The 14,828-nt window shown below is 35.0% G+C and overlaps 1 protein-coding gene across 2 annotated transcripts in view; it reads left to right on the forward strand.

Annotated features, from left to right (window-relative positions):
* MDGA2 (MAM domain containing glycosylphosphatidylinositol anchor 2) overlaps positions 1–14,828 on the forward strand; it is an 825,087-nt gene that overhangs the window by 334,071 nt on the left and 476,188 nt on the right. Inside the window, exon 1 of one of the 2 annotated variants that reach the window (XM_011947065.1) lies at positions 568–713. The exons of the other annotated variant lie outside the window; for it this stretch is intronic. The gene's annotated coding sequence lies outside the window, so the exon portion shown is untranslated. Of the gene's footprint in view, positions 1–567; positions 714–14,828 lie in introns of those variants that run through there. 2 annotated transcript variants of the gene reach the window in all.

Raw genomic sequence — 14,828 nt, forward strand, 5'->3', positions numbered from 1 at the left:
AATCCCAGCACTTTGGGAGGCCGAGACGGGCGGATCACGAGGTCAGGAGTTCGAGACCATCCTGGCTAACATGGTGAAACCCCGTCTCTACTAAAAAATACAAAAAGCTAGCCGGGCGAGGTGGCTGGCGCCTGTAGTCCCAGCTACTCGGGAGGCTGAGGCAGGAGCATGGCATAAACCCGGGAGGCGGAGCTTGCAGTGAGCTGAGATCCGGCCACTGCACTGCACTCCAACCCCCGTGGGACACCGAGACTCGGTCTCAAAAAAAAAAAAAAAAAAAAAGCTAAAAACAAGCCATCGTGGAAACCATTAAGGGAAAAATGACAAAAATAATGGAAAAATGGAATGACTGCCTATACATAAGACTGATAAGTGGAATGTAGTGACATGATACAAAGAACACAGACACATATTTATGTTTGGTTCAAAGTCAGGCTTTTCACACTACTTTCTGTCCTCCTTTGAGCTGTGGGAGTATTCAGTTCATAATAGACTCACAGCATCTCATTACTACTTACAACTTAGTTCACATTGCCTTCCTGATGTGATGCAATGCCCAGAATTTGATAATCGTTCCTGAAAAAAAAAAAGAGAGATCACCATTCCTTTTAATAGCTTGAAACTGTACCAGAAGGATAAGTGGAAATGAGTCCTCAAAGCACCCTCAGCTGTTTCATTAATTATTGTGTGCTTCCAGCATCTGGTTATTCAAGGTGAGGCTTCCATGTTTAGGTGTGAAACCCTTGGGATCTGCCGCAGACTCACGGTAGTGCTGCCTGCTTCTCCCACTCTGTGGCTGACTCCCCGATGTAGCATTCTGCCAGGCAAAGCTGCCTTTCCTTTCTCCCACTACTGTGACTTCAGAAGGTATGGTTTTCCCTAATTTATCCCAAGTACGAAATGGGTTCTTTTCCTCTTCCCCCACCCCCACACAGAACCTATCGTTTAAGTGTTAAAGGAAGCTTTCTTTGTTTAATAGAAGTACAACATGCAGAAGAATTTGCTGCTACTTTTTTAAATGGCTTGTCAGCCTAAATCTAGGACAATTTATCTCCTCTAAGAATACCCTCAATTGAGCATCCATTCTCCAGACTGTAGGCTTACCTGAAAAACATTTCTCCATTTTCCTGGGTCAATATCTTCACAAGACTACACATTTTTCTATGCTGTGCTGGAATTCTTCTTAGTAAAATATATAGCTGCATTTTCTACTTCTATCAGAGAAAGCTATCTACTGCTTCCACAGATACAAGAAAACAATATTCTGAAAGGAGTACATTTTCCTAGGTCTAGGTTTTTAGGTGGAAGGTAGTAAAAATATAAGAACGTGGGTTGTGAAATAAGAGATACTAAGGTTTGAATCTCAGCTCCACTATTCACTAGCTGTGAAACTCTGTTTTCTCATCTGTAGAATGGGAATAATTATTGTTCATTTCATATAGAAATTGAAGAAGATATATATACACACATATTGTATATATATTATATAAACATGCGTATATATGTTATATAAACATATATGTTTACACACACACACACACACCCACATTTTGTCTGTGCTGGGCATAAATTTTCAGTAACTATTAGCAAGTTTAAATAAATAAAATCCCGATGTAGGAACTCAGGCCTAGCTTATGAATTGAAATAAGCCAAGCTGGGCACAGTGGCTCATGCCTGTAACCCCAACAATTTGGGAAGTTGAGGGCAGGCGGATCACTTGAGGTCAGGAATTTGAGACCAGCCTGGCCAATATGGTACACCTGTCTCTACTAAAAAAGCACCTGGTGGCGCTGGCCTGTAATCCCAGCTACTTGGGAGGCTGAGGCAGGAGAATTGCTTGAACCTGGGAGGCCAGCGGTTGCAGTGAGCTAAAATCAGACCACTGCACTCCAGCCTAGGCCACAGAGCGAGACTGTCTTGAAATAAAAGAAGAAGAAAGAAGCCACGTTCCGGTTCTAGTCACACCCTTTCCCGCAGAGCCATGCCGCTGTTCTCTCCACTGTAGCCCTCTGTCTTTTGCAAATAGCTGCCCCCAAAATAACACAGATAACTGCACAAAAATATCTCAGTTACTTCTAGGGAAAGGAAAGCATGTAACACTTCTCTTCCAAGAAACATTAGAACTTACAGAGATCATTTTAAACTTTAAGATGGATTTGTCTTAGTCAAATATGTATTATCAAAGAAAATATTATTTGCATTGAAGTAACTTCCTCTTTTCAGATTTTCTTGAACAACTGAGTGTATTTGTTTTATTTTTGCATTAAAGAACCAAACCTGGACTTAGAATTTACTCCAAATTAAGAAATTACGTACCAAAGAGCAGATATTTCTTACACTTTAAATAGTTTTCATTTTACACTTTATTGTCATCAGTGTTGAAAAGAGTGATCTAGGTTTAGTCACTTCACTCTATGACATATGTAAAATCGGCTTATTTGGCCACATGCCATTGCATCAAGAAGTCCAGAATCCTTGGATTTTGTTATGGCAAATACTGTTTCACTTGCATTTCCTTAAGAAATAGTTTCCTGGCTGGGCGTGGTGGCTCACGCCTGTAATCTCAGCACTTTGGGAGGCTGAGGCAGGCGGATCACGAGGTCAGGAGATCGAGACCATCCTGGCCAACACAGTGAAACCCCGTCTCTATTAAAAATACAAAAAAATTAGCCGGGCGTAGTGGCGGGCGCCTGTAGTCCCAGCTACTCGGGAGGCTGAGGCAGGAGAATGGCGTGAACCTGGGAGGTGGAGCTTGCAGTGAGCCGAGATCGCGCCACTGTACTCCAGCCTGGGCAACAGAGCGAGACTCCATCTCAAAAATAAAAAATGAAAAATAAAAATAAATAAAATAAGAAATAGTTTCCCAACCAACACTATTATGTGAAATTCAACTGTTTCTTTGCATGTTACTAACTGCAATGTTCCTTGAAAGGACTGTTTAGAGTAAGATCAATGTGGAGGGAAATGTAAGTTAGTTTATGGAAATGTAAGTTAGCCACATTACAAGATAGCAGATAAAACTGAATGCAGTTTCTTACGTAGAAAGCAACAACAAGCTGCCGTTAAAATGTGAAGCTAAGGCCTCCATTGAGAATGAAATTATAGGAAATTAAATATAGAGGGTGGGATCAATCATCAGTACAAGCAACCCACCTGAATCAATATTCTCTAAATGTTGGGTCTAAAATCACAGAAACAGCATAACAAAGCGGGATGAATTTTATGACATTGGATCTTGAGTGTTTGAATATATAATATGACTGAAACTTAATTCTAACTCTGAGATAAACAAATTTCATTTAAAATGTCAATTATAATAAACGTGTAGTGATTGCCTGGTCTGAGAACGAGTTGAAAACTGAGTCCAGATTTATGAGAAAAGAGAACCTTAATTGACATCTGCCATGCTATTGCATCAGCCATATAAAGGAATGAAGTACTGATACATACTACAACATGGAAGAACACTGAAAACATTGCTCTAAGTCAAAGAAGACACTCATAAAAGTACACATTTTCAATAATTGTTTATATAAAATGTTCAGAATAGGCAGATTCATAAAAACAAAAAGTCGATTAGGTTACTAGGGATAAGGGGAGGGAAGAAGGGTGTGACTGTCAATGGTGTTCCTTTTAACAGTTATGAAAATGTCCTGAAATTAGATGGTGGTGATGGTTACACAATTTTGTAAATGTGCTAAAATCTGTGGATTATATACTTTAATAAAAAGGCAATTTTACAGTATGTGAATATCCCAATAAAGCTGTTTTTGTAAAAAGGTCAAAAAAAAAAAAGAAATGGCAGCAAACTCTTTACTGATGCTCCTATTACTCTGTCTCATAAAAGGCTACATTCACAAACCCTAAGAGGTCAGTAAGAATTTTTTATAAGACAGTTTTGAAATGAATTGCTGGTTGGGTTTTGGCACTAACAAGTGACAGTGCCACCAGTATCAGAGACCCATCTGGAAATTATATCTCTGTGATTGAGATAGATTCTCCAGAGTAGGATGACTAGATGGCACTCGTTATTGATGTCTTCTATATAATTACCCTGGATCCTGAAATTATGAGTAAAAATTAGTATTTTGGCGATTTTTTATTTTTCATTTTGGTTTACTGACTGGGAAAGACCACAGTGATAAAGGATGTTTGGTTTGTTTGGCACTTCTATTTCTCATTATAAATTGACAAGTAGGAATTCTATTTATAAATTGGTTTATGCATTGATGTTTTGAGAGTTTAGCTACCCAGATTCATTCCAATTGAGTATATCCTGCTGTGATTTCTGGTTGTGCTGACAAAACTAAATGATTACCTGTGAAACTGAGGACCCCTAAATTATGATTATCAAGATTGTCTCTGGAAGGCCTCTCCGAATAGCCAGCCAATAGCACCGCAATACTATTTTTTCTTTTTTCTTCTAATTCTAACATGAGTCTAAGATCAAAAGCAATTTCTTACTCATATATCTATCTTTAGAGCATACATATTTGATAAATTTTATTATTATTTTTTGAGACTATGTAAGTCTGAATTTGTTGAAAATTCAGAATAGGACTGGCATTACTAGGGAAAACACCTGTGTGGATACAAACTCGTGATTATATAATGTATATATACATATGCTTATGTAAACGTAAGCCACAGAAATCATGCTTTCTGTTATGAAATTTGTAAGTTGTATGTCTTAGTCGGTTTGTGTTGCTATATAGGAATCCCTAAGGCTCTGTAATTCAGAAAGTAAAGAGGTTTATTTGGCTCATTGTTCTGCAAGCTGTACAAGAAACATGGTGCCATCAATTGCATCTGGTGAGGGCTTCAGGCTGTTTCCACTCATGGTGAAAGAGGAAGGGGAGCCAGCATGTGCAGTGATCACATGGTGAGAGAGGAAGCAAGAGAAAGTTGGAGGTGATGCCTGGTTCTCTTTATTATAACAACCAGATTTCACAAGCACACAGAGCAAGAACTCACTCATTACGTCCAGGGAGACACCAAGTCATTCATGAGGGAATCTGCCCCCATGCCCCAAACACGTCCCACTAGATCTCACTGACCAATACCACCACACTGGGGATTAAATTCCAACTTGAGATTTGGAGGGGTCAAACCAACCATATCCAAACTATAGCAGTATAATTTACAGAATACTATTTTTAAACTTTTATTTATTATATTCTCTTTTCTTGAGAAACATAAAATCTCTTTTTTGTATTATTCGTAATTGCAAACAAAAAAATTAATATTAAACTAAGCTATGCAAAAAAAGTGTTTCATTTTCTAAATACTAATGCCAGTTCCCTCATTCTTTTATACCCCTAAATATGACACATACACCCTTGTACTTTGAAGAGTAAATGATTATAAATGAACACGTGATAGTCCATTTTAAATAGACTCCCTGTAAAAGATACAAATTTATTATTAGTGATTCATTTCAATCAGTATAACATAGACAGATTTTTTTCTTTCTAAATACTTAATAGGCCCATAGAAAATTTCAAAATGAACATCTCCTAATGAAGGTAATGGCTAATTGTACTGTGATAAATTAGAATTTTGTGAGCCAGTTAGAAAGGACCGTACATCATATGAACAACAATATGTATCCTTAATGTTGCTTAACGCCAAGTTTCAGGAGTGAAAATATTCACTACTGGATTTGACATACTTGCAAATATTTCAGAGTTGAAGAGATGAATCATAATATCTCGTAACTCAAAAACATGCCTTTTGAATTACAGTGCTTCTGTGAAATAGCCTTATTTGAATCTATAGATAACTTTTATTTCCAAAGAAAGCAATTGTTGTGTTGTGAGTAGAATGTTGAAGTGTGCATGGACCTATGACTACATCTTCACAGAATTCTTAACTTGATGGATTGACTAAAATGGCTACCACTGTTCACCAACCTACTTGAACAACTATTTTCCTAGAAGTGCTTATTTATGTATTATGTGAACTCTGCCTTTGGTTATAAATCCGAACATACAGCTGGGTTGATAATATGCCTTTTAAAAGAGACTAATATTCACATCTCTCAAAAATAAACATCTGTCTATATATTTCATATGTATATATGAGGACATTATAGCCCATGATACTAGCAAGATATGTAGTCTCTCCAGATAGACCTCTTGTGTTTTTAGCATCATGTTTCTTCTCTCCAATGGCGTAATAGAGTTCCCCAGAAGCTACATATTTAATATATCCTATCTAGACAGTAAAATGATTTCCATAAACATGACAAGCTGTTTAAAGCAGACCATATCAAATACAACGAAATCTCATTCGCTGTAATCCTCGTGATCTAGTTTGATGGCATGCTAATTAAAAAGAACAAATACACAATTAGGGTATAACAGCTATTGAAAACCAGGCTTGTCTCACCTAGATGAGTTGAAAGAATTAAGTAAACATACAGATTGTTTTTAGATACTTTCAGAAAAAAATCGCTGTCTTGCACCGTACAATTATTTAGAAACTCTCAAAGGGAAAATCAGACTAGGTAGTAGCAACTACAGTGTGGCGTTCTGGTGTGCGTGGAATTCAAAACAACATATCATGGGAAACAAGATATTTTCAAAATCAGGGGTATTTATAGACCAGCTTACACTAAACCAAGTGGGCAATGCAGGTGTGACGTGTTTTTTCTCTTGATGTTTCCTCTAATATAAACATACATTAATGTACACAGTCTGATCGTGTATAATTCTAAATGCTTAATATCATATCATACATTATGAAATTAAGGGTAAAAATTATTAATAGCCATCATTGGAGCAACTTGTTCCCCTGTTTTCTTTTTATTGTCTCTTTCTCCTGCTTTATCAAATGTCTGATTTCTTTTGATTTTATTTTTACAGCTCTATTTCTAAAAAACATCGCTGTGCTGTCAGTCTCTAGTAGTATTTATATCTGAGAAATTTTAAAGTGCCTCTCCTCTTTCTCATTCTTTACTTTATGTCTACATTTTTCTATTTTTTTCTCTTTTAATTGAATTGACACAAAAGCCTTGTTGTTCTTGCCATATTAGTCAGATAGATGGGAGCTTTAATTTATAAACAGATTTGTATCAACATTTCTCAGAAAGAAGAATAGCCAATAAGGCAAGTTGGTGCCCACTTTTCTCTGAATCCTAGGCCTTTGAGCTGTCAGTGGCACCCACAACACCTCTTGCAGCTGTGCTGTTACTGAAGCTGTCATTGTCTACAAACAATTTTGAACATAGAGAATTTTTAACATACTTACAGATTTTACCTTCCTTGAATTTATTACTTTATGTCATTGGTAATTTCTATGAGAAACTGAGTAAAGAATTCAATTTATATAAAAACAGTATCACTATAATTTAATGTAAATTACATTTATAGTTAGTATTAGGGTTGAAATGTAAGTGGAATCAGATTTGAAAAGATAACTAATGAATATTTGTAGTTTTGTTGTTGGCAAGATGTAACAATGTCCAAGAAGGCAGGTACAGATACAAATTTATGTTTTGCACATTGGCATGAATGCGAAAAGGAGAAATGGAAGAATGGTAGTCATTCATTCAACAGAACACATACTACAACGAGCACTGTGTTGGGTACTGTGGAAAAAATGATGAACAAATCAAAAAAGATCCCTGAACTCATTTACACTTGAGAAACTAAATAAGTAAATAAAAAAAATAAATAAATGTAATAACTACATTTTTTGAGTACTATTAAAGAAACATACCATGTGGTATGTTGGAGATCTTGAAGGGGCCTACTTTTCTTTGAGGGAGGTGAAATTTAAGGTGAGATCTTACTGCATTATTAATGTAAAAGCTCTTTCCTCAAACTCTAAGATTCTAAGACTGTAAATAATTAATCTAACGTAGTGACTCAAAGTGGGTACTTTAACCGAAATAATTTGTGGTTACATACTAATGCAACTTACTAGTTCTGTGATCTAGGGCAAGTTACTTATACTTCATAAAATAAGAAAAATAATAACAACTTCAAATAATTATTAGGAGGATGCAATTATTTCTTCCTCTTAAACATATCTTCTTTATTCTATTTTCTCCTTAATGCCAATCTCCATTTCTTTCTTTCTTTCTCAGCTAAATTCTTGAGATGGCTGTGTACTTGCTGAGGCTAATCTCTCATTCCATTCTTCCTCAAAATTACTAGAGTCTCCCCCGTGCCCTGCTTCCTATCAGTCTGTCCACCAGAGTTTTCTGTTGAGGTCGGTAATGACTTGTGTGTTCTTAAAGGTAAAGATACATGAAGTCTACAAGACATATCCTAAATGTTGATATTTACAATTCCTGACCTTTTCCTGAGCCTCAAACCTTCCACTCCTACACTTTTTCTTATATGAGTTAGTGGCAGCTCCGTCACTCCATTCAGGTAAAAAACTTAAAGTCATTGTCAAATTCTTTCCAGGGCTTCACACTCAGAAAAGTTCTGTGCTTGGTTTATTGCTCCACTATCACCGTACTGAAATTCCTAAATTTGTATTGAAATTTGAACAAGGGATCCTACATCATTTTCATTTTTTCACTAGGACCCACAAATGTAGCTCTCCTGCTCATCTCTCTCTTATACCCTACATTTCAGTCCTGAAATCCACTATCTTTCTCCTGAGTTAAACTGAAAGCATCCTAACTGGCCTTCCTGCTTCAAATTTTGTCTCTCTTTAGTGTATTTTCAACACAACAGCCAGAGTGATCCTGTATGTATGTATGTATAATATATCTGTGTGCATGTGTATGTATAACATATACTTGTAATATGACACAAATACATACATACATACATACCTGTATGTATTTATGTAGGATTGCATTATTTCATTGTTTAAAATCATCTGATGATTTTAAACATGATGACTTTCTACCTTACTCAGTGTAAACACAGAGATCAAAAGCCCTACACAATCTGATCTCTTGTAGCAGTTGACCTTATTTGCCATGACTGTCCCCTCAGTCTGCATGACTCTACGAGCTCCATCTCAGGATCCATCCCTCTCAGGATCTTTGCATTATTGCTTCTGCCACTTGGAAGGCTTTTCGCCTACATCTCCATATGGCTCATTCCCTCGTCTACATCAAGGCTTTGCTCCAATATCTTCTTTTCAGGAAAGTATTCCCTGACCCAATCTATTTAAAATTGCAATCCCTCAACCTCCGGAAATCTTCTTTTTTTTTTTTTAACCATATACATTTTTTTTCTAGGAAGTACTGATCACCAAATAATGTTGCTTACATTTTATTTAAGTTGTGTCTGTCTTGGCTACTACAGTATAGGAATTACGAAGGCAGGAATTCTGTTTGCTTTTTCACTGCTGAACCTCATCATTCTAAAGAGTAAGGGGCTAGCACTTAGTAGGTATTCAGTAATAGCTTTAAATTAATGAAATTAAATAAGGAAATATACATAAAGTGCATGCTGTTTGATTCATGGAAAGTCTGCAACAAATAATAATTTTACTACTATCTTACAAACCACCCAATTTCAAAGCTACACCGGATTATCTCAGCAATTATACAATTCACATTCCCATTGTTTTATCTGGAAGGCCAGAGCTCAAAGATTTTAAGTGCTAATTCAGTAGATACTGCCCATTCAGTGTAAAGACAGATCTGGTCTGAACCTCCACCTCAGGGATCCTTCCACCACATTAGATAAACTTTCTGAGTAGTCACAGTTCCTTGTATTTTGTTCTATTTGAATTATCAGTGATGCCACAGCCTGCATCTTCACAATATTGAAAATCTGGCCAGACAGATACCAATAATATCTTTACTTTGCTTACAGAATTGTCCGGAAAAGATTAACAACTCACATAACCTAATTTTCATTTGTGTATATAACTTGAAATAATTAAAGATATTAAGAGCAATGTGTTTCAATAAAAATTTAGATATAAACAATATTTATTCACTGCATGTGGTTTAAAGACATTATCCCACTAATGGTCTGAACAATCCTTTGGATGTATTATAAACCCCTGTTACAACTGAGAAAACTGATGCTTCCAGAGATTCAGGGACTTGCCTGTGATTGTACAAGTAGTAAATAAAGTATCAACTAAAAGCTATGCTAACTCACTCCAGAAACTTACTTTTAAAGAAATAACATCACACAAAATAGACTTGATCCACTGAAAATGCAGATTTCCTACAAAAAGTATTTTTAAAAATGAATGTATAATTGTATTTCATTATGGTGAGTCAAAATCACAAGACGTAAGGTTTGAAAACAGGTCTGATATATCTCAACTCTAGATATATTTTTTTAATTTTTGCTTTTTCTGTACTAAGTCTGTGCTGTAGAGCACCACAAAAAAGCCAAGAAGGTTTTTTGCTTTGTTTTTATATGTCATTTCAAGATTTCAAATAGTTCTAGATACCACCTTTTGAGTGTGATGAGTCATAATTCTATTATAGACTTATTTTTAGTTTGTCGTTATCATATCTGTTGAGAGCTGTACTTCCTCCAAATTCTGAATGCCAACATTTTCCTAGAGGAAATATCTGAGCCATATTTATAATATATAGGGATCCAGAAATATTATTATTTATCACTTGAAACTGATAAATCATTTTAAATAAAAACTACACTACAAATATATATTTTAAAATGTAGGCTCAGAGTAATTTTGTTTCTCATCTGTCAAGTCAAAATAGAATTTAATATTAACACATATTATTTTTTAAAATAGATTTGGAATCATTTTTATCTGTGAAATTATCTTCCTAGTTTGTTAAATGATGACATTAAATTTGTGTGAGTATGAAGGTTGAGGGTAGAAATTGGGAGAAATGAAGGAGAAAGACTTATTTATGTTGTGTGGCGTATTATTGATAGTGGAACTGTGATTAAATTTATAACTTTAAAAATATTTCTGTATTATATTCCTAACAACAAATAATATTTTGAAACAAATAAAAATTGTCTGATCATTTGGATTATAGTGATCAAGACTTCATAGCCGAAATAAAGATTTTTGATATTTTTGGTAATTTGAGATAAAATATTAATCTTACATTGTTAATCTACTGTGACTACATATTAGAATGTAACTGCATTCAAAATAATTTAAAACATTGATTTTCTACTATTGTGACAGTTTGTGGAAAAATCATCATACACCAGTAAGATTGGCTATTATTAAAAAGACAGGTCGGGCGCGGTGGCTCAAGCCTGTAATCCTAGCACTTTGGGAGGCCGAGACGGGCGGATCACGAGGTCAGAAGATCGAGACCATCCTGGCTAACACGGTGAAACCCCATCTCTACTAAGAAATCCAAAAAACTAGCCGGGCGAGGTGGTGGGTGCCTGTAGTCCCAGCTACTCGGGAGGCTGAGGCAGGAGAATGGCATAAACCCGGGAGGCAGAGCTTGCAGTGAGCTGAGATCCGGCCACTGCACCCCAGCCTGGGCGACAGAGCGAGACTCCGCCTCAAAAAAAAAAAAAAAAAAAAAGACAAAAAATGACAGAGATCGGTGAGGCTGTAAAGAAAAGGAAACACTTTTACATTGTTGGTGGGAAATGTAAATTAGTACAGCCTCTATGAAAAAATAGAACTACCATTTAACCCAGCAATCCCACTAGTGGTTATATATGCAGAGGAAATCATTATATCAAAAAGTTACCTGCATTTGGTATGTTTATCGCAGCACTATTCACAGTGGCAAAGATGGAATCAACCTAAATGCCCATCAACAGATGACTGGATAAAGAAAATGTGGCGTGGAGATACAAGAGAATACTATTCACCTTTCAAAATAATCAAATCATGTCTTTTGGAGCAACATGGATGGAACTATAGGCTATTACCTTAAGTGAAACAGCTCAGAAATAGTACCACATGTTCTCACTTATTAGTGGGAGCCAAATAATGTGTACACATGGACATAGAGCTTAAAATAATAGTTATTGGAAACTCAAATGGGAGGAGGTTGGGAGGGGGTGAGGGCTTAGAAATCACTTAATGAGTACAATGTGCACGATTTTGGTGATGGTTACATTAAAAGCCCAGACTTCACCGTTAGCAGTATACTCACGTAACAAAACTGCACTTGTACCCCTTAAATTTTACAAATTAAAAAAAATGTTATTTAATTTTTATTTTAAAATATCACACTAGAATTCTTTTCTGAAAGATGTTTTACGTTAACAGTGAGCTAACTTAGTGTTTAGTTTTGAATTTTTTTTAAGGACTTTACATCTTTTTCTTTCAATAGAACTTGATGATAACCAAAGTTCCCTCTCAGCTGCATAGGCAGACATGCGCTGTTCTTTTTTTCTGATAGGGTTATAGTTTTGTGTATGAACTCAAATTGGCTGTTTAATTTTTTCTGGTTGCCATTGTTTTAATGTTGTTTGGATTCAACAGCATGTCTGAATTCTGCCAATGTTGTGCTGACATGCTGTTGCCAAAAGTGACTGGAGTAAGGCCAGTGTGGTCACTTGGCTAGTTTCTAAATGCAAACCAGTCGCTGGTTAACAGAATTTGAGAGCTTGAGGGAAACTTCAAAAATGGCTGTCTTTCAGCTTTCCAGCTGAGAAAGCTGAGACAATGAATACGATCACCTTTTATGGAATTACACAGAGAGTTACAGAAGTTTAGATTTGATCCAGGACTTAATGGGATAAAAGTTAACAGTTCGTGTAGTAAAACTCCATATTATTATTTTGTGTGCATAGACATATCCTAAATAACTTTGCAAGCTTTTATTATGACTGGACATGAGAATAACTGGATATAATTTTCTATTCTTCCATTTTTCTGTATCCTTGGTTAAATTGTTTGACTTTTTTATGCCAAAATGTTCGTACGTGCTAAATGAGAGTTGTTTTATTTGATTTCCTTTTAGAAAAACATGCAAGTGGTCAATTACTAAAAAGGACTATTTTTGAAATGTTTGAGATTTAGAAATGAAAATTCACTAATACATAAATTTAATCACTGACAGCAAAGGTGTCCCTGATCTAGTTAAACTAATAAGTGAGTGCAAAATAAGGCAATTGGTCTTCATTAATCCTATTATATAATCTAATAAGCGTCTCTTTCCTTTAGTCCTGATAGGCTAATTTGGAAGCAAAAACCAAGCAATGCTAAGTAGCTTTCCAGACAAGTATTAAAACAACCAGGAAGAATATCAAGTTATTTGAGAAAAAGAGAGGAAATATGTCTGCATGAAATATGACATGAAACAGTGGGAGAGTCAGTAAAGAATCTGTGTCAACAGAAGCTTTGTGAAAGGAACTTTTTCAGATGTCTGTGTTTATAAGCGAAACTACACATAGATTAAAATACTAGTTTCTATAGCATAAATTTTATTTGAGTACCTGCCTATTGGCATAATGACATGTATAGTAATTTTACTGTTGGTTTTTCTTTCTTGCTTCACATCAAAGTGCTCAAGGCCAAATACAGGAAATTATATTTTTCTTTCTAATCTCAGCATTTGATTGAAGAATTATATCACCTACCATTTTATAAAAAAGTATTTTGTCATAAAAATATGTTTTCCTCTAATGTTGGAAGTAGTGTTGTTTTTCAATATTTTATGGGGAGTTTATATATGTTTATGTAGATATATGTATTTGTCTTTAAACTTAACTTTTCATTGATCTCTAATAAAATTCTCAATGGAATGGTACAGCAATTTACAAAACTTTCATTATAAAAATTTTCTGGTTTAGTAAATCTAAGAAGAATTGGATTTTTAAACACTGATAAAAACAGTCAACTCAGTCTGAATTTCATTAATAGTGTCCAGGTTCTACAGCTCTAGACATCACAGAAACACAGAGATAACACAGTCTATTAATGTCTAATTTTTTTCATGGAAACTACCTTTTGACTTTATTGAAACACACAAATTGTGTTCGTGTATCTAAATTGATAGACAAAGGATCTGAAAAATATTATGGAATGTAACTGTTTAAATTGATTCTTCATTTTACTCATATGTATTTCAACTGTCAAAAAGGAAATGGCCTCTGTGGTTCTTTGAGAAACCATTTGCATAGGTTTTTGAGCCTAAGTATCTCATATCTTTGATTTCTTTTTTTGGTGACTGCAGAAAGATGAGAATCATTATGATATAGCTTTACTGTAATATTTAACGTAGTATACTACCTAATGTCATGATTGAAATTGACTTGGGAATACAAGTTATACTGGTTAGGCTCATCAGAGATAAAGAAATATCCTCTGTACATTTAAACCTTTCTTTTCAAAGACACAGTTTAATTTCACTGTCAGAGTTCTGCTTTCCTGGCTTAAAATGTACCAAATGTTTGTAGATTATTTCCTCTAATGGTGCATTGAATTATGAGCCATGTCATATAAATACTGTTTGAAATATATGTCCTTCTGTCTCTGCATTTCTTTGTATAGCCCAGTTATTCAAAGCACAAACACATAGCACAAACTATGGAATTTGATATCTCAAGTAGAAATTTTGATATAGATTAATATATCTAAAATATATAAAGGAATAATAATAATTCTTGAAATGTGTGTCAGCTTTAGATCTAGGTATGTACAAAAAATAAAATTGACATACAAAATACCTGATATAAATTGAAACTTATATTAAGTAACCTGTAGTTCACTCATAAAAATTAGAGAAATGTAACCTTTAAAATTGACATTTGTGAAATATACATATAGGTGTAGATACAAGTGTTTCTGCAGTTCTTCCTTTTAAATTGTTATGCCTTAATATTTCCAGCCCAAGTGGTTTCCCTGCAGCTATTTCAAGAAAATAAACATCAGTTTGAATATTATTAAAACATCTGATTGGTTCATTGAAATCATTTGCTTTCTTTCTCTTT

The sequence above is a fragment of the Colobus angolensis genome, unplaced genomic scaffold (genome assembly GCF_000951035.1).
Source record: "Colobus angolensis palliatus isolate OR3802 unplaced genomic scaffold, Cang.pa_1.0 Scaffold258, whole genome shotgun sequence".
NCBI classification, from domain to species: Eukaryota; Metazoa; Chordata; class Mammalia; order Primates; family Cercopithecidae; genus Colobus; species Colobus angolensis.